Here is a 19,088-nt window from a genome sequence, read left to right on the forward strand (position 1 = left end):
CTCTCTCTCTCTCTCTCTCTCTCTCTCTCTCTCTCTCTCTCTCTCTCTCTCTCTCTCTCTGTTTCCCTCGTTCCCTTCGCCTCTACCTTTCACCAGTGTGCGCATTACGCCACAAAACATCACCTCCACCATCACCTCTTCTTGCATCATTCACCTCACTCACTTCCTTCACGCTATCATGAATGCACGCAAAAAAAAAAAAAAAAAAAAAAAAAAATATATATATATATATATATATATATATATATATATATATATATATATATATATATATATATATATATATATATATATATATATATATAAAGTCTCATATATTAAATCTCCAGAGTTTCCTCATAAGCAGATTTACACACACACACACACACACACACACACACACACACACACACACACACACACACACACACACACACACACGAACACCAACACGCACGCACGCTTGCTCAGTCGCACGCATACTTACACACACACACACACACACACACACACACACACACACACACACACACACACACACACACAATCAGGTATGCCAGCGCGGTGTGGTCGCCTCGTTTAAAGAGATACATTAATAAACTGAAGGAGGTACAAATAGCGCTGATAGAAATTATACCGAACAAGGCGACCATATTGAAGGAAAAAAAAGAAAATGTTACATAAAGAAAGTCTAGAAAAACGTGAATTGTCTGCATTGTGGCCGGAGAGAGAGAGAGAGAGAGAGAGAGAGAGAGAGAGAGAGAGAGAGAGAGAGAGAGAGAGAGAGAGAGAGAGAGAGAGCGAGCTTCCTGTTACGAGTTGATAAAAGAACAAGAACGGAATAAAAAAAATTATATATATATATATATATATATATATATATATATATATATATATATATATATATATATATATATATATATATATATATATATATATATAATAAGAAAATAAAGGGAATGAAGCGAGATAAAAAAAAAAAAAAATTAATATATGAATGAAAGATTGATACCATTTGAATTCATCGTCTCAAACAGAAGTAATGACAACGAGTGATCTGGAGGTGGTGGAGGAGCGCGGGGCCACGTGTCCTCTCGCGGCTGTTTTGTGCATTACGTCACATAAGAGAGCTTTGCGTAACGTGGTGACGGTGGTGGTGTTGGTAGTGGTGGTGGTGATGGTGGTGATGGTAGTGGTTGTTCATATTCTTTAAGCTTTGATGAAGGAAGGGAAATATAATTTATCGTTAGACTTAAGGATAGGTGACTCTCTCTCTCTCTCTCTCTCTCTCTCCTCTCTCTCTCTCTCTCTCTCTCTCCTTGAGGGGTTTCCCTATTCACGGAGAAGAATAACGCCAAAGTCCGGCTGTGGTCCCCTTGTCCTTGGTTGTGTGTGTGTGTGTGTGTGTGTGTGTGTGTGTGTGTGTGTGTGTGTGTGTGTGTGTGTGTGTGTGTGTGTGTGTGTGTGTGTGTGCGCGTGTGCGCGCGCGCGTGCGGGGGCGTTGATCACCATTACGGGCGTGGTGCGTCACTATTCCTGGAAGTGTGGTGACGGTGGTGGTGGTGGTGGAGGTGGTGGTAGTGGTAGTGGTTTGACGTCCACGCTCTGTCACTTGTTCCTTCTGCACCGGTTCTACTCTCTCTCTCTCTCTCTCTCTCTCTCTCTCTCTCTCTCTCTCTCTCTCTCTCTCTCTCTCTCTCTCTCTCTCTCTCTCTGGTTTTTGTGTGTTACATTTTAATTCCTGCACAACACCAGTCTTTTTTTTTTTTTTTTAATCTGATTCAAGAATTATTCAAAGATCCGGGTTGGCGGTGAACAAAAAATAATAATCGTAAAAAAATTAGCCATTAATTTTACCGCCAAATATTTTACTGTACAACTAATTCTCGGTTAAAAGAATTAGTGTAATATTGTTTGGTTGGTTGTCTGGCCTGGAAGTTATGTATGTACGTGTGTGTGTGTGTGTGTGTGTGTGTAGGAAGAATGTGGTTCATTGTTTTTGTTTAGTTAATGTTGTTTGACTTGTAGCTAAATACATTACGTGCGTAAGTAACTAGAATAAGTATAAATAACTCAAGTTCCTTTGCTTGTTCTCTGCAGTTGTTGCGTCCTAAATATAACATCATAAAGCTTGTTGAAAATTTACCCGTTTTTTCTTTAATATTTTTTTTTTGTACTTTTATTCCTGATGCTCGTATAAACTTTAATGCCATCAGATTATTTCACATTTTGAAGATTTATCCTCGCGTTAAGTCTTAGATCTGTTAGGTTAGGTTAATAGTTGTTTAGGCGTTCCTTAGCACAATAGGACCGAGTTTTTGTTGTACTTTGGACCAGTCAGTCAGTCAGCAGTCAGTCAGTCAGTCAGTCAGTCAGTTACTCACTCACTCACACACTCACCCTCACAAACTCACTCATTCACTCTTTCACAAACTCACTCACTCACTCTTAAAAACTCATTCATTCACCTTCACAAACTCACTCATTCATTCATTCTTTCACCCACTCACTCACTCACTCACTCACTCACTCACTTATTCACTCACTCAGTGAAACAATGCGTAAACTTCAAGATTTTCACTTTGTTCTTCTGCGTTGAACTACCAATTTGAGTCACCCTTTACGTCCTTGCGTTTTCTTTGCCTCCGTGGATATAATGCCTGGAATCAGCTTACTTTTATAAAAGCAAACTAGTCTTCTTTCTTAAGTACTTATTCTGTACAGCGCCTTATGACCCTGGTGTTTCAACCGAGGTAAATTATGCATTTGTATTATCATCCATATTTTCTTAGAGTCGTCGTTTTGGCACTCCTCCTCCTCCTCTTCCTGGTCCTCCTCCTCCTCCTCCTCCTCCTCCTCCTCCTCCTCCTCCTCCTCCTCCTCCTCCTCCTCCTCCTCCCCCTCCTCCTCCTCCTCCCTCCTCCTCCTCCTCCACATCATCATCATCATCATTATCATCATCATCATCATCATCATCCTTTTTATTCCATTTCTTTTTCTTACAATCTCTTCCCCATTATCTCTCCTCTTCCCACCTACTTTCATTTCTGACCCCATAACTCTTCATTCTCCGTCTGTCCTTCTCGCCCCTAATAAGGAGTGTAAGAGGCGGAGTAGTGGGCAGCAGTCTCGTATCAGTAGTAGTTATGCCCCCAGGATGATGCAGGTATGAAGGGACTGGGTATTTCTCCGTCTTTTCTGTTTATCTCAGCAGTCGCGAATTTGCTTTGTTGTCGGTCGTGAACTAAAGGATGGATATATTAATGATGGAGGCTTAAGGTTAACTGAGAGGTGCTATGTGTGTGTTTCAGGTGTTTGTTATTTTGTTATGTTGCCATTTGTACATATTGGGTTCCTGCGCTGCTTTATTTTTGTCGTAGCGAGATCGTTCCCTCGTGAATCGTCAGGCAAAAGAGGGTTTAGTTAATAGTAAAACTGATTTTGGAGATAATGTTTGTATGTGTTAGTTACTGAGTGTTATTCAAGTACGTGTGTGCAGGGGATGGCGAGCGTCGTGCAGCAGAAGTCTAGGTGGAGCTGCGGTCGGATAATAATTGGCACTTAGAAGACTGGTCTGGCTGGGCAGTGTCACCAAGAAGATTGTGGTCTAGGGCGATCCATATCACTTAGCCAAGACGGATGTGCACACGTGTAGGTATTACTGGGATGGATGTGTAGGTTGTGCTATTCCAGCTCTGCCTGTGCCCGCTATCACTCATGGCAGCCACTTCCATAAATCTCGGTAATGGTGGAGGATGGCGTAGGAGTGTAAGAGCCGCTTGGTGGCCGCCAGCACTGCAACCTTTGCTTCGCCGCTGGCTCCAAAGGAACTTGTCTAAATTGTAGTGCCACCTCACGTCCTGCAGCGCGCCCCCCACAGTGCCACTGCCTGGCCCGTGGGAGGAGTGACGCTGACCAGGCCAGGGATGTCAGTGCCAGTGAGTTGCTGCCGCCACCGCTGATTCTGGTGCCGCTGTCAACGCCCGCCATCGCCACTGCTCACTCCCGGAACACGCGGCGTCTACCAGCATACAGCCACGCGGTGCTGCAGTGGACGCGACCCTGAAGGTTCCCCGAATTTCCACCTCGCTGCTCCCTGGAGGGACTCCGCGTCTGCCTGCCGCCCGGCTGGTACACACCCACGCAGGAAGGTAGCTTTGTGCAGGGATGACCTGGCGGGTTTTCTGCAGGTGGAGATGCAGGTGGAGGCGTGGTGGCAGTAGCACAGCGCCGCGTGTGTGGCCCGGACGTCGCTGGTCACCGCGGTAATGGTGCATCCTGGTGCCGTCACGCTCCTCGCGGGGCCGCGGAGGGTCACGCTCTTTGGTCTCCGCCATTTACTCACTTTGGTGAACCTGCCGCGGTGTAGCCAAGGTGGCATGTGGCGGGGCGGCGCTGAGTCTCGCATGACCAGCGCCATCACGCTCTAGCGCCTCCACGTGCCTTGTAATTAACGATTAATGACTGTGATTGACGTCCGCCAGTAATGTGAACTCAAAACATCAGCGTGTTCAGCTCAGATTGGGAGTGTTGCCTGATCCGAGCCTCGCCCGCACTGCTGCTGCTTCTGCACCAATTGTTGGGAACCTTCTTACCTTGCAGTGCTCCATGGAATCCAATTCTCTCTCTCTCTCTCTCTCTCTCTCTCTCTCTCTCTTCTCTCTCTCTCTCTCTCCTCTCTCTCTCTCTCTCTCTCTCTCTCTCTCTCTCTCTCTCCTCTCTCTCTCTCTCTCTCTCAAATGTTCCATTCTTTACACATGTATCACGTATTTACTTGAGTCATGACCAGTGTCATTCATTCATGCACGTCTTCACTTTCGTCTGCATTACTGAACTGAACACCAATTAAGTCTCCCATCCTATACTTAAACTCCATGTCAATTAATCATATACCAATTTATAATACATGTCATATTTGTACTCTTCACTGTGTGGTGAACGAAATTTAATACTATTATTTTCTCCTCGTCAGGTAAGACTGCTGCGGCACGAGAATGCAGATGTGGCACGTGAGTACACTTAGCAGCAACAGGTGTAGGTGTAGGTGTTGTGGAGCGTTAAGTGCGTCGCTTGTAATGGTGTAGCTGGTGATTGTGGTAGTGACGGTGTCGTATTTTTGCTGCCTTTCTCCCTCGCGGTGAGTAATGTGGTGGGCGGGGCGGGCGGCGGGCGGCGGGCCTGCCCATCCCGGTACTTGGTGGAAAAATAACTCTGGTGTTGGCTCGTAAATTGCTAATGAAGAGAGAGAGAGAGAGAGAGAGAGAGAGAGAGAGAGAGAGAGAGAGAGAGAGAGAGAGAGAGAGAGAGAGAGAGAGAGAGAGAGAGAGAATGTTATGAATGACTGACTGTGTGGTAGGCAAGACTCCTAACAAATAAGGCGATAACAGAGTAAACGCCCCTCTTTTCATCAACCCCCACACTTTCCCGTGGACTGAACCTCTAGACACTGCAGCCTTACATAACCTAATCTAACTCAGATCACTTTGCAATCTATCTTATCTCTTTATTGACTGCAGTTTTGTGAATATAGATGCAAAACACCAAAGCCATGAACTAAATTTCGCTTTATGATTATAGAGCTTAAACGCTGATATTCACTCACAGAGTATAGTTTCCATAAATATTCTTTCTCATAATTTTTACCACACCGTTAGTCTTCTTCAGTCTAGCATACGTTTTTTTACAATCTTCCATGTTATCTCTTCTTCGATAGGTAAACGTCCACGTCTTTTCAAACTCACCTACTTAATATAGTCTTCCCATATACTTCTCACTATTTTTATCTCGCTTTCAAAGCCTTTTTTTTAATTTAGTATTGATTTCTTTAATCTCCCATGATATCTCTCCTTCTATAGATAAACCTTCCACGCCACTTCAAATGCCTCCAGGGTCTCTCAAAACTCAGAAAGAGAAGTAGGAAGATAGGATTGTGAAATATGGCATGTCAACTCCCTAGACCCTTATGCTGAGAGCCGAGGCGCTGGCTTGTATCAAGTAGCGAGCGATAGACCGATGATGCAATGTGCCCAGAATTATGCTAAACTTACTTATGAAGATTTTCCGCCCTTCTCAATATTTGGGTAAAAAAGTAAAAAAAGTTCAGTTACTGACTTGGTGTTGGGTAGAAACACACACACACACACACACACACACACACACACACACACACACACACACACACACACACACACACACACACACACACACACACACACACACACACACACACACCAAAAAAAGATCCAGGGTACGTTTGCTTCATGAAATATTTATGTTCTTGGTTCTAATAACTTGTTGCTTATCATGAGCTGTTTATCAAGCGTCGTGATTAATCAGTAAGGGAAAGGATCTCCGTTGAGCGTTCCTGAGACTGTCAGCTTGCTCCGTGAGATCAATTAGAGGCGCGTGAAAATACGAAGAAAATGTGCAGATTCAGGAACGATATGTGGGGGGTGCTGGAGAGAGCGAGAGAGAGAGAGAGAGAGAGAGAGAGAGAGAGAGAGAGAGAGAGAGAGAGAGAGAAGAGAGAGAGAGAGAGAGAGGAGAGAGAGAGAGAGAGAGAGATTTGGTTTGGTTTGTTAAGAGCTATATGTCCCTTTCAGTCATTTATAAAAAAACAAATGTTTGGTCTCTGTTACAAACATAATAAAGTGTTTAAAATGGTGAGAAGAGAGGAAGAGAGAGAGAGGGGGGGGGGGAGAAGGAGAGAGGCAGCAATAGTTTCAGGTGTAACTCCTTAGACTTGTTTTCCCCCTCCCCTGGGTCATCTGTTCGACCTTTTATCACTTTCCCTGTGCATGCCTTGACTTTACTCTCCTCTGGTCTTACATCACACTGCGTTTTCTCTCTCTCCCTCCTGACCTTACCCAATATAGAAGTGAGTCTACTTTTCGTGGCACACTTTGCATACATAGTTGTTTGTGTTACTCCATAGTGCCTCTTGTGTTCCTGGAATGAAGCCAAGTTTTTATCGGGAATGAGTACAAGATGAAGGAATTTATCAAATGTACTGAGAAGTGAAGATTAACTTTTAGTTGTGGCAGTGTGTAAGTAATGGCTGTATGTTTATAGTATAGTGTTTGGTGCTCCTTTTAATTTTTGGAGTGATCTGAAAAAGAGAGAGGGATTTACTAAGGTTAAATTCTACTTGTGAGAGGATAGAAAGATATCACTAGTTATAGCAAAAGATGATTTTAACTGATGATTTTAACTAACACATAACTTTCCATATTCTAGAAGCGATAAAAACAGGCACAACACTTATCCCCTTAAATTAAGTAAGAAAAACGGACATATAACAACACATTATCAGAAGCACTTGAAATATATCTCATCCTAACAGTATCTTTGAAATTTCGTCAGATTTTACTTTGTATTTATGGAGGCGATTTATTTATTATAGGCGTTGTATGGATGGCGAAGGAAAACCAGTAGGCATTGTACAGTGCTGATGAATGGGCGTGGGATGGATTAATGTTTGTGAGGCGGGAAGTGTAGAGAGGATGGGCGTAGTGGTGGATGCTGTATGTGCGTGTGTGTGTGTGTGTGTGTGTGTGTGTGTGTGTGTGTGTGTGTGTGTGTGTGAGTGGGTGGGTGGGTGGGTTGACGAAGGCAGCGAAGCGCGGGGTAGGGATCGGATGGGGAGGTAAGGCTGGGGGAGAGAGAATGATTAGCACCACTCTCACCACTACCAATGGCTCCCTCCCTCCCTCTCTCCCTCCCTCCCTCCCTCCCTCCCTCCCTCCCTCACTCAGTCTCCCGGCCTAACCTCAGCTAATTTCCCAAAGCTGGTGGTGGGTGACGTCAGGACGCCCTCTTAGAATTCTCACACCCGCCACGCCTCCACGCCCACTCTTCCACCCACTCCTCCCGCCCACTCCGCCCACTCTACACAGACAGCTCATCTTTACACACCCGTGATTTACGCCCACTGCACCGCTAACTTTTTTGGATAGGTTACGTTAAATTATGTTTGGCTAGGGTAAGTTAAGCTAGGATACGTTAGATTAGGTAGGAGAGAAAATGTTATGATACATTAGGTTAGATTAGATTAAGGTAGGTTTTGTTAGATTATGTTATGTTAAGTTAGGTTAGAATATGTAACCCAATCAAACCTAAGCAAACCTAACGTAACCTAACCTAAGCTAACCAAACCTAACCTAACGTAACCTAAGCTAATCTAACCAAACCCAATTGAACCAAACCTAGTGCAACTTAACTTAACCTAACTTAAGCTAAACCAAGTAGCCAAAACAACCTTCATGGAACATATATTTCTATTTACATTTCTGGTTTAAACTTACACCTCCTGCACCGTGTGACCTGCGATGGCGAGCGTGTTCACATTACTCATCCCTGTCTCACTGCCGTCAGTCTTACTTAAGGGCGTTGCCGTCATTCTCACGCTCATAGGCAGGAGAAGCAGGAAGGCGGGAAGCGGGTGTGGGTTGTCATCGTCTAGTGGAGCCTTGTTGTCTTGTCTCCTTATCCTGCCAAGTAAGCCAAGGGGATGTGAGGGACGTGAAGGAAGGATTTTGAGAGAAGTATTAAACAGAAAAGATATGACACACAAGGAAGAGAGGAAGGGACCTTAACGGGAAATGAGTAGGCATGGAGATCTGAGGGACGTTGATGGGAGGACTTGAGAAATGAGAGATAGACCAGGAAACACAGTAAATTTTAAATAGAAAAGATGTGACATACAAGAAAGGACAGAAGGACTGGAGTAAGACAAAAGAGGAAAGGCAGTGGAAATTAGTAGCTTCTGAGATCTGAGGGATTTGGAAGGAAGGATTTGAGGGATGGACAAACAAGGAAATGTAATGAGAGAAATTTTAAGTAAACAATGAATATTTGACACACAAGAAAGAAAGCAAGGTAGGAAGGGTCTACTGTAAAGTAAGACAAAAAGAGGAAAGGCAGTGGAAATCTGAGATCTAAGATTTCAGGGACTTAGAAGGAAGGATTTGAGGGATGGACAAGGAAATGCAATAAGTTTTAAACAGAAAAGATATGAAACACAAGGAAGAAAGCAAGAAAGAATTGGAGTAAGACGATAAGAGGAATTACAATAGAAATGAGCTAGAAGTTACATGTCATTTTGAGGACGAGTTAAGGAATCATAGAGAAAAAGGGTTAAAAGAAAGAAATGCATAAGTTAGTAATAAAAGAACTAAAAGACGGAATCGTATGAAGGAAAATGACGGAATAAAAGGAAAAGACAAATATGAAATGAAGGTGTGATTGAGATAACGAAGAGAAAAATTAAGCAGAGAAGATAAACATAACTGAGTGATTTGAGAGATGTGGCAGAGAGTGATCCAAAGCGTGGTGGTGGTGGTGGTGGCGGTGGTGGTGGTGGTGGTGATGATGATGATGATCGTGGTGGTGGTGGTGGTGGTGGTGAGGGTGAGTAAGGAACACAAAGAAAGAACAAGTGGCTGATGTGTTTGCTCTTAGGAGGATATATATATATATATATATATATATATATATATATATATATATATATATATATATATATATATATATATATATATATATATATATATATATATATATATAATAATAATAATCTACGCTATCTAATCAAAAATAAGACACATAAGATAATAAATGACAGTATAGTGATGGTGTTGGTGGTGGTGGTAGTGCTGGTGTTGATGGTGGTGACAGTGGTGGTGGCTTGTAGAGGTTCTGATGGTGATAAAAATGTTTGTGGTTTGAGTAGCGGTTTCTTATAATGCCAGTGGTGGTGACAGGGGGATGGTGATGATGGTGAAGATAATATAGTTGGTGACGTTTGTTATCGGTATTGAAGGAGGAAGAGTTTGATGGAGAGTAGTGACAAGTGATGATGCTGGTGATGATGGTGAGAAGGATACTGAAATGAAAGGTGAAGGAAAGGAAAGGAAAGGAAAGGAAAGGAAAGGAAGGGGATATTGGAGATAAAAGAGAAGAGGAAGAAGAGAAGCGGCGACCCCTCCATCCCTCTCTACCTTTCCTTCCCTTCCCTTCCCTTCCCTCTGAAAACCCTCTCCTCCTCTCCCTTTCCCTCCCCTTCCCTCCATTCTAACTGCTCTCTCCTACTCCCCAGCCCCGTCTCCTGGATACCTCCCCTATTCCCCTCCCCTGCCCCCCTTCTGCCTTCCCTCCCGCGTCTGCTCCACCCACAAGGCAAACACTTGACTGAGTCTTGGGTACAGCCTGGCTTACCTCCACCACCTCCCACCACCACATCCACCTACCTCCACCTCCATTACCTCCACCTCCACCACCTCCATCTCCGCACTTTTTTCCAATATTTTTCCCCCTTTCACCGCCATTATTCCTCCCTCTCTCATTAAAAAAAAAAAAAAAAAACAATGTATCAAGGCCAGAAGGTTTGCATCGTTGTGTCTTTCGAAGACGGGAGTCTGGGAGGATCATGAAAAAGATACCTGGCGAAGGATCCTTAATGGTGCAGGTGTGTAGGGAGAACAGGTGTGGGGCTGGAAGCTGGCTGGGGAGTGGAGGCATTGTGTGGAGGGTCTTTCTTTCCTGGTAGCGAAGAGAGGAGGAGGAGGAGGAGGAGGAGGAGGAGGAGGAGGAGGAGGAGGAGTGGGAGGAGGAGGGAGAAGATGAAAGAAGAGGAGAAGGCTGCCCCCCGCCCGGGCCATCTGTTATGTGGTCACTACCGTCGCTGCAGCGCCCCACTACCTCCCTCAGGCGACGGTCCGCTACCTCGCCTGCTACCTCGCAGCTACCTCGCCTGTTTACCTCACCACCACCACTATGCATCATATACCCTTCATTACCTCACACCTGCTACCTCTCCTGCTTACCTTTGCTTCCTTCATCACCATCACCACCACCACCAGTGTGCAATCATGTACCCTTCACTACCTCTCCTGCTTACCTCTGTTTACCTCTGCTTTCTTCACCACTACCATCACGTATATTAATGCATCACATACCTTTTCGCTTTAACATCTGAAAGTCGCGCAATAATGTGATCGCTCTGAGATAAATTTAGCTATATCTGTCTATCTGCGTAAGTCATCCGGTGCTTACATAAATAAACATACCCATCTGTATCCCAGAGACATCATATAATTCAGTGAATTTGTGCTGTAGAGATTTTTATGGTTGAATACTTGAATATACTTGGGACTTAAGAAAAATTTTAAGTATTAGTGCCGTATAAATAGACGTCATTACTAGATAAGATGTGCTAAGTTGATGTGCTAAGTGAGAGGCGAAGAGTGTGTTGCCCCCAAAGAGAGCCCAGATGGATGCAGTCACTCTCTCATTCTCTTCCCTCTCCATAGTAAGACGGCCCCGCTTCCTTGCATCATCACAACCCCTGCAACTTATCACCAAATCCTCCCCATCAGTACACTGCGTGCCTGCTGTATCTTCATCACCATCACTTCATCATCACCCTCACCACATTCACCATTCTCACATCCTCACCATCCTTCAGATCATGTGGTTTCAGATTTTTTTTGTCTTCTTTTATTGTTTTTGTTATGCCTTCCTGTTAGTGTTTCCTTTTCAAAGAAGTGTTCAGTGTTATTATCACGTAACAGGTAATGAGAACAGTAAGGGAAGTGCAGCCTAACAATGGTGTCATATTTCTTGGCATTGTCTTCTCCTCTCCTTCCTCTTAGTTTTTTTTGTATGAACGGAGATGAAGATAGATGAAAATACGTTGTTTCCATTTGCATGCGGGAAGTATGAATTTTCTTTAATTAGCAAAAAAAATAAAAAATAAATAAATAAATAATAATGGAAAATTACATGTATTGATGAAGTTATTATAAGTTAATGAAGAGAGAGAGAGAGAGAGAGAGAGAGAGAGAGAGAGAGAGAGAGAGAGAGAGAGAGAGAGGTGAGCAAGATCCAGCAGCCATAAATTGAAAGTGTTTACGAATTTAAAACGAAGTGTGTGATTTGAGGGTGTGTGGCATGGGTTTGTTGCGAAAGCGCGGGCGTGCGCGGGAGGGCGGGATAAGGGCGTGCACATTGAGGAACATATGCTGCGTCGGGTTGGGGAGGAGTGAGATGGGGAGGGAGGGGGTGCACAAGTAAAACAATGGTGGTTATGTCAACACCGGGCCGGGAGACAGTGTGGTCGGTTTGTGAGCTAACAAGTAGAATCAACACCACACCCGCTGCCCTCTCCTCTCTCTCTCTCTCTCTCTCTCTCTCTCTCTCTCTCTCTCTCTCTCTCTCTCTCTCTCTCTCTCTCTCTCTCTCTCTCTCTCTCTCTCTTAACGTTTCCTTCCTGTCTAGCAGTGAAATCCGATGGAAAGTCTGCCACTCACCCATCCACCCACCCACACACCCACACACACACACACACACACACACACACACACACACACACACACACACACACACACACACACACACACACGGTCCAGACAGGTAACAGGAACACACTAGCGAGGCGAGGCGTCTGTCTGTCATGCTGTTTAATAGCGTCGCTTGGAAGAGGATATTTTTAAAGCAATTCTATGTATAATATAAAATCAGATGCCGAGGACTTGAAAAGAGAGATTTTTACGAGTGCGAAATCAGATTGCCAGCTGTATAATAATAGTATAAAGAAAATAATAATAAAAAAAAAACAGCATAAGTTAAAGTAATGCCTTACCACACAGAAGCAAATGTTAAGAAAAGGGATTTAGAAAACGATAAAATCAAGTATTATAATAAATACAAAGAATAGACCAGATTTTTTTTAGCTTAAAGTTACGGGAAATGAAAGGAAGGAAAAGGCATTCAAAACCTTATCGAAATCAGTAAGATAATATATTCGTAATAGAAATGCCGTAATCTTTGCCTTAAAAGAGAAATAATAGGAGATAAAAAGACCATGAATTTACACTAATATGAAGCGGAATTTTCAGACTGTATTGTATAAAAAGAAGTAAAAGGGAGAAAAGGAAAATATTGAAGAAAAGTATGAAGACAGGTCATTGTGATTTATCTTAACAGAAAGGATGAAAAAAAAAAAACACTGAAGGAAAGAAAAGGAAAGACTTTTATAACTCAATGTCAAATTATCATAAACATACACGGAAAACTCCTTCATAACAGGTAAAGTAGACAAAAGAAAAGCACACACAGAAATCCCTAAAACCAGGATATAAAAAAATTAGAAGGAAATAGACAAAAAGAAAAAAAAAAAGACACGAAGGCAAACAATTAGACAATATTGATATGTAGGAAAGAAAAAAAAATTTCCTCTCCTTGAAAGTAACAGTAAAGGGAAGAGAAAGCAAAAGATATTAGACCTCAAGACAGAAATCAAGAAATCAAGGCTGGGTGACCAAGGCCGGCTGTGTTTTATTTAGTCTTCCAGGAAATCACTATGTTCTTGCTAGAGTAAATAAGAGTGTTTGTGTGTGTCTTCCTGTCCAACTCTCTCTCTCTCTCTCTCTCCTCTCTCTCTCTCTCTCTCTCTCTCTCTCTCTCTCTCTCTCTCTCTCTCTCTCTCTCTCTCTCTCTCTCTCTCTCTCTCTCTCTCTCTCTCTCTCTCTCTCTCTCTCGCCCCTTCCTCCGTCACCTGTCCAAATTCCATACCCCTTCCAGCTGTCATTCTCTCTCTCTCTCTCTCTCTCTCTCTCTCTCTCTCTCTCTCTCTCTCTCTCTCTCTCTCTCTCTCTCTCTCTCTCTCTCTCTCTCTCTCTCTCTCTCTGAATCTTCTTCAATCACTAACGACATCGTAAGGACCAAAAAGTCTGCTGCTGTTTGTTTTTTCTTTGAGTTCATTTTGCGGAGTTGAAAGGACAGTATAAGCAGATGGAAGAATATATGGGTGAGTGCCTGTCGTGATTGATGTGCAGGGCTGCCCCAGTGATGAATGAGTGAATGTGCTGAATGTTTAAACAGACGAGTGACTGAGTAGGTATGTAGGAGGAGGAGGAGGAGGAGATGGAGGAGGAGGATTAAAGACAGAATCTCCAATGTGGATTGGAAACAAAATATTGATATAGATGTTTGAATTAACGTTTCTGAGTGGGTGAGTAAGAGTATAGGATGTATGATAGACAAAATGAGTGTTTGATGGATTATGATGATGGCTGAGTGGGTAGAGAAGTGGATGAATGGACGGGTCTCTGGATGGATGGATGTGGCTCGGATGTGGGTGGATAGAGGTGGATGACCCACAGCAGTACATCCAGACTCTCTCCCCTTTTCCAGGAATCGTAATAGGACAAAAATAAGACAGTAGAGAATTCTTCCCAAGTTCCTCTCCTTTGCCCAATGCTTGCGTGTATCAGGAATGACTGAACTTGTTGCAATTACGATATACATTTTTTTTGTGTCAGGGCGAGGGATCCAGCCACTGTACGAGGCAGTGTTTGGACCGTCTCGGAACTCGGAATGACACTCAACACTACCACAGAACACCCCCAACCCAATAGTTAGAGTTTTTTCCCTGCGTGAATGGTGTGAGCTGGTTTTTGTACCGGTAGGGATCACCGGTATAAATTGGATCTAATGTTTGGGACAGGAGTCGCGTTCACAGGAGTCCGTTCACCAAGACGGGGATACCGGTCTGGGCGGCAAGGGATGTGAGGACCTGGAGACTTGAGCGAAGCCTTCTGGAGAGGAAGTCGTGTGGAGTCGGTTGACGCTGAGGTCTGGACACTGGACACCTGCTAGAGGACGTGTTAAATAAGTTAATTCCAGAATCCCTGACTCACGCCGCCAGTTGGTGATGGATGACGCAAGGCTGAGGCAAGGGTAGCAGTGCCGCCCCGTGCTATCTTGTCATTCCGTAGTTCAGGGGAAGTGAGAGTTGCTGAAGGCGAGGCGTGGGTGGTTGGGCGCCGGGCCGGGTGACGTGCTGCCTTCGCTCTCCCTCCCTCTCCCTCCCACTCACTGATGCACCGCAGTCTCGCTCGGCGTGCAGCCAGCGGCCCGTGAGGCTGAGGTCCATCGCCGCCCTCTCTCGCGGCCTTCAGGAGTGGCGGGGCGGGGCGGGGCGGGCTGAGGCTGGACTGAGGCAGGGCCGGGCTGTGCTCCTAGGGGATGGCTGGAACAGTGTTTTGACAAGGGGACGCCGGCTGATGGCATGCAGGAGGGCGGAGAGTTAGTATTTAAGGGCGGAATGGCGTGGGGCGGCGTGGGCGTGGGTGTCCGCGGGAAGTACGGAGCGAGGCGGCGTCTAGACTCATCTGAATGGAGGACCGGGGAGTCAATTTGTCAACATCAGGCCTTCATTTATCATTAGCGGTGATTCAACCAACCGCCCCGGCCGGCCGCGCACCGCTCACCTCGACTTAGGCGGCCTGGCAACCTGCGGGATTCTTGTGGAAACTGCTGGAAACCTCGCCGTTATAGACTGGAAAAGTTTTTCCAGGCTGTGGTGTGAGTGAGTGGAGGTGTGGTGGGATGGAGGTGGTGAGGAAGGAAGGTGAGGGTGATGAGTGTGGAGGGAAGGGACGGGCCCCCACTCCCCATCAGCTGCGGCCCAAGAGGGACTGCTGCGGAATTCTGTGTTGACCTTCATCCATGTTGACAGAGGCTGGAGGTGGTGGTGGGCAGGCCGTCAGTGTGCCTGTGACCCGCCGCCCACCACCACCGCAGTTAGTGTGTGTACTGGTGACGGAGGCGCAGTGTGGTGTGTGGGCGTGGAGCAGGTCCGCTGCCGCGTTGCGGGCGTTGCGGGCTGGGTGGGGCGGCAGTGCGTGAAAAGAAGCAGGAAGAGCAGCAGCAGTGTCGGCGGGCGCTCCATCGCGCACACTCTTCGTCGTCATTCACGCGCACGCTGCGCTGACACGCACTGCGCTCACCTGGTTGCGTGCACGCCGCCCCCGGGCGCCTCCCAGTAGCGGACCAGAGACACCCTGTAGGGCAAGAACTTGCCGAGTGGTTGTGTGGCCGCGATCCGGAGGAACATTCCTAAGCGTGAGCCGCGTTGTGGTGGAAGTAAGTCGAGGTGTCAAGTGGCCCATAAATACGTGGGAGTGATTAGTGTGTTAGTGATGGAAGGCCGTGGAGGTTGTGTGGCGAACACTGTGTTGCTTCTGTGCGGCAAGAGCAGACGAGGAAAGCTTGGGAGGCGCTGACAGTGACCCAGTGAGCTGTGGACTGTGGTGTGCGTGTGAGAGGTGGTGAGGCGGCGCGCCGGGCTGGGACAGTGGACGCTTGCTGCTGCCGGACGCTTCCTCCACCGGTAGTCGCGTTTGTACCCCTCGAGGCCCGGTTTATGTGAGGCTGAGGCTTGAGTTGTGACTCGTCCAGGGCTGTGGCCAGAGCCGGCGTCACGCAGGGCGCGTCGGCCCGACAACTCACATGGTCTTTGCTGTGGCAGCTTTTTTGGAGGCCCAGATCGCTCAAGGTGACTGCCGCGGCGCGCTCTATCTTAGGAGAAATAAGTTCGTTAGTTAGTGTACACGTGAAGCAGGCAGGCGTGTGGCGCTGGAGTGGTGGAAGAGAGGCCTTGGCTGCCGCGCGGGGGAGCCAGCCAGGCCTGCAGAAGCCGCCGGCGGAGTGTGGGTGGGTGGCTCGCTGCTGCATGCTAACTACCCGAAACGCATGTACCATCTTTGCACTTTCTGCATCACTCCTTGTTTCTTTGAAATGCTGTCAGCTTGCCGGCTCTCGTGTTCGTCCTGATAGCCGAGTAGTAGTGACGAGAGAGAGAGAGAGAGAGAGAGAGAGAGAGAGAGAGAGAGAGAGAGAGAGAGAGAGAGAGAGAGAGAGAGAGAGAGAGAGAGAGAGCAGTCCAGCCACTGTCACGGAGGAGGCAATAACCAGCTCTATATAACTGCACTCGGAGTTTTACAGTTGGGGACTGACTGCCGCCAGCACCCCACCATTACAGTCTCGCCAAGGGTGCCGGCAAGGGAGGCACCACTCTCAACAGGTGACAAACACCCTCGCCCTGTGTTCCCGAAACAGGTGAAGTCCCTGGACACGAGAGGCTGCGAGGTCCCAGCTGAACATGGTACAATAACACGAAAGGTTATATACCTCAAGACCTAATGAATATTTATCGTCCTGAATATTCTCCGTTTTATCGTAACGTTGTGGATTCAGGAAAACCTTGGTGCCCTCATGTTAAAGTTATATTACACCATGTTCTATTAGGTAGTGTGGAGGGGAGTAAGTGTCTCAGTATTGCATCATAATGCATCATTATGTATTGTATCTGTCATTCCACATTCATAATTGCGTTTTGTGTTGCATTGGCGCCTCTATCTCGCGTCGCCGATAAATGTTATTCATATTTTCAATGCATCATAAAGGAGCGGAATGAGATATTATGATTCCGTAATGTTATTCGGGAGGAGGAGGAAAGCCAGGCCGCAACAATGGCGCCTCGTGATCGCCGAGCCAACTCTACTCATAAATGGAACACGTCACTCGAAATAACACACGGAGCCACTCGTGGACTCATTCATTTCAACAAGAAATTGAAGGGGAAAAAGTATAATTAACAATAATGAAATCTTTCTTATAGATAAAATTAATTTTGGGAAAAAATATATTCTATTGAATATTGAAAGACTTATTATTAATTTTTGATCAAATAAGACCAGAATCATTCATAGTACGTGCATCACAGAATTGCAGAGTTGTAACAATCATGCTCGAGGGAAGCGAAAACACTCTTAATACGTGGCCAAATAAAAATAGAAAAAAAAAGACATAAAACAATAATCAAATTCACCAAAGAAATCAAGACAAAAAACAAAACACTTTGTGAATCATGGTGGAGTTGGAAGCGAGGAAGGCGAAATACACTTAATATGTCGCCAAAACATAAATAAACAGATCAGAACATTAATTCAATTCACCAAGAAAATCAAGACAACAAAAATAACACGAAAAGACAAACTCAAACCATTACAACCTTCAGACTCACGCTGGAATTTTGGACCACTGGCACTGAGCGAGGGAAGGGAAGAATGTCCATACGTAAAGTCACGAGTGAGGGGGACGAGGCGTGGACATCACATCACAGTATAGAGGGGCTAGTAACGATGACTGGCGGAACGCGGTAAGGCTCACTAAGCGCTGGCTCCCTTTCTCAGCGCCACCCTCATCCTTCCCTTGCACTGGAGAGCGTAAATTGCTGGGCGAGGAGGCTTAGGCCGTATTTAGAAGCGCTTTGCTCTCTCACCACCACTATTTTCCAAGGCCACAGAAATTATTAGCAAGACTGTTTCTTCTGTTTATTATGTGGGAATCTTGTTAATTTGTCACTAGAATCATAAAATCATCTTTAAAAAGCTGTGACACTTCAACTAGAGCCATTTGAAAGTAGAGGAGGAGCGGCCAGAAGTGTTTCAGAATATGGCCTTTGTTGTTGCTGGTGCTGCTTGTGGGAAAATGTCTGTTCTCAGAACTTTACAATCGCATCTCATCTCGTATTCCTGTTGTAGTTTGTTTATCGTTTTTCTTTATTTGGGCTGCTGTTATTCTGCCCCCCCCCTTTTTTTTTTTTTTTTTACTTTTCTATGTGTCGAAATAATTCCTGGCTTTTTATATTATATCATTCACTAGTGTTCCTTTATCTCTTTTTAATGTTATTTAGTTTCCAAAGATTATTGTTGATTTATTTTGTATTTTATTATTCACTAGTCTTCTTTCACCCCATGTAACATTTTCCAGTCTTTGTAAAAGAGATTTCTGTACTATATTTTTTTTATGTTTTATCTATACTGTCCTTGTCGAATAGCACGTCTTACTTCCCCAGCAAGCTTCCCACGCATGCTGTTTCCCTCAGCAGAGTGTCGTGCTTCAACACAAGGAGGCTCATTAAATAGTCACTACTCACTGCATTAATCTCCTTGAGAAACACACGCCTTGGTTTGCTCTCCCTCGACATGCTATTATTTTTATAGTGTTTTGCGGATGAAAACGATATTTGTTTCTATAATAGGATGCATGCGAGTGATTATTTGATATATTCACTGCTAATTGTATTAATTGTCTTGAGAAATGCATGTCTTGGTTTGGCTGTACCTCGCCATGCAGTCATTCCGTCATATCTTGCTAATGAAAGTGACGTTTATCTCTAGAATAAGAGCCTGCGAGTGAATCTTTAGTATGTTCACTGTTGAGATACACGCATTGGTTTTCTCTCATACCTTAGATTCTTT

The 19,088-nt window shown here is 45.1% G+C and overlaps 1 protein-coding gene across 6 annotated transcripts in view; it reads left to right on the forward strand.

Moving 5' to 3' along the window:
- LOC135088936 (segmentation protein cap'n'collar-like) overlaps positions 1 to 19,088 on the forward strand; it is a 136,444-nt gene that overhangs the window by 34,216 nt on the left and 83,140 nt on the right. The window contains exon 1 of one of the 6 annotated variants that reach the window (XM_063984003.1): positions 15,544 to 16,318. The exons of the other annotated variants lie outside the window; for them this stretch is intronic. The gene's annotated coding sequence lies outside the window, so the exon portion shown is untranslated. Of the gene's footprint in view, positions 1 to 15,543; positions 16,319 to 19,088 lie in introns of those variants that run through there. 6 annotated transcript variants of the gene reach the window in all.

The sequence above is a fragment of the Scylla paramamosain genome, chromosome 32 (genome assembly GCF_035594125.1).
Source record: "Scylla paramamosain isolate STU-SP2022 chromosome 32, ASM3559412v1, whole genome shotgun sequence".
In the NCBI taxonomy this organism is placed as follows: Eukaryota; Metazoa; Arthropoda; class Malacostraca; order Decapoda; family Portunidae; genus Scylla; species Scylla paramamosain.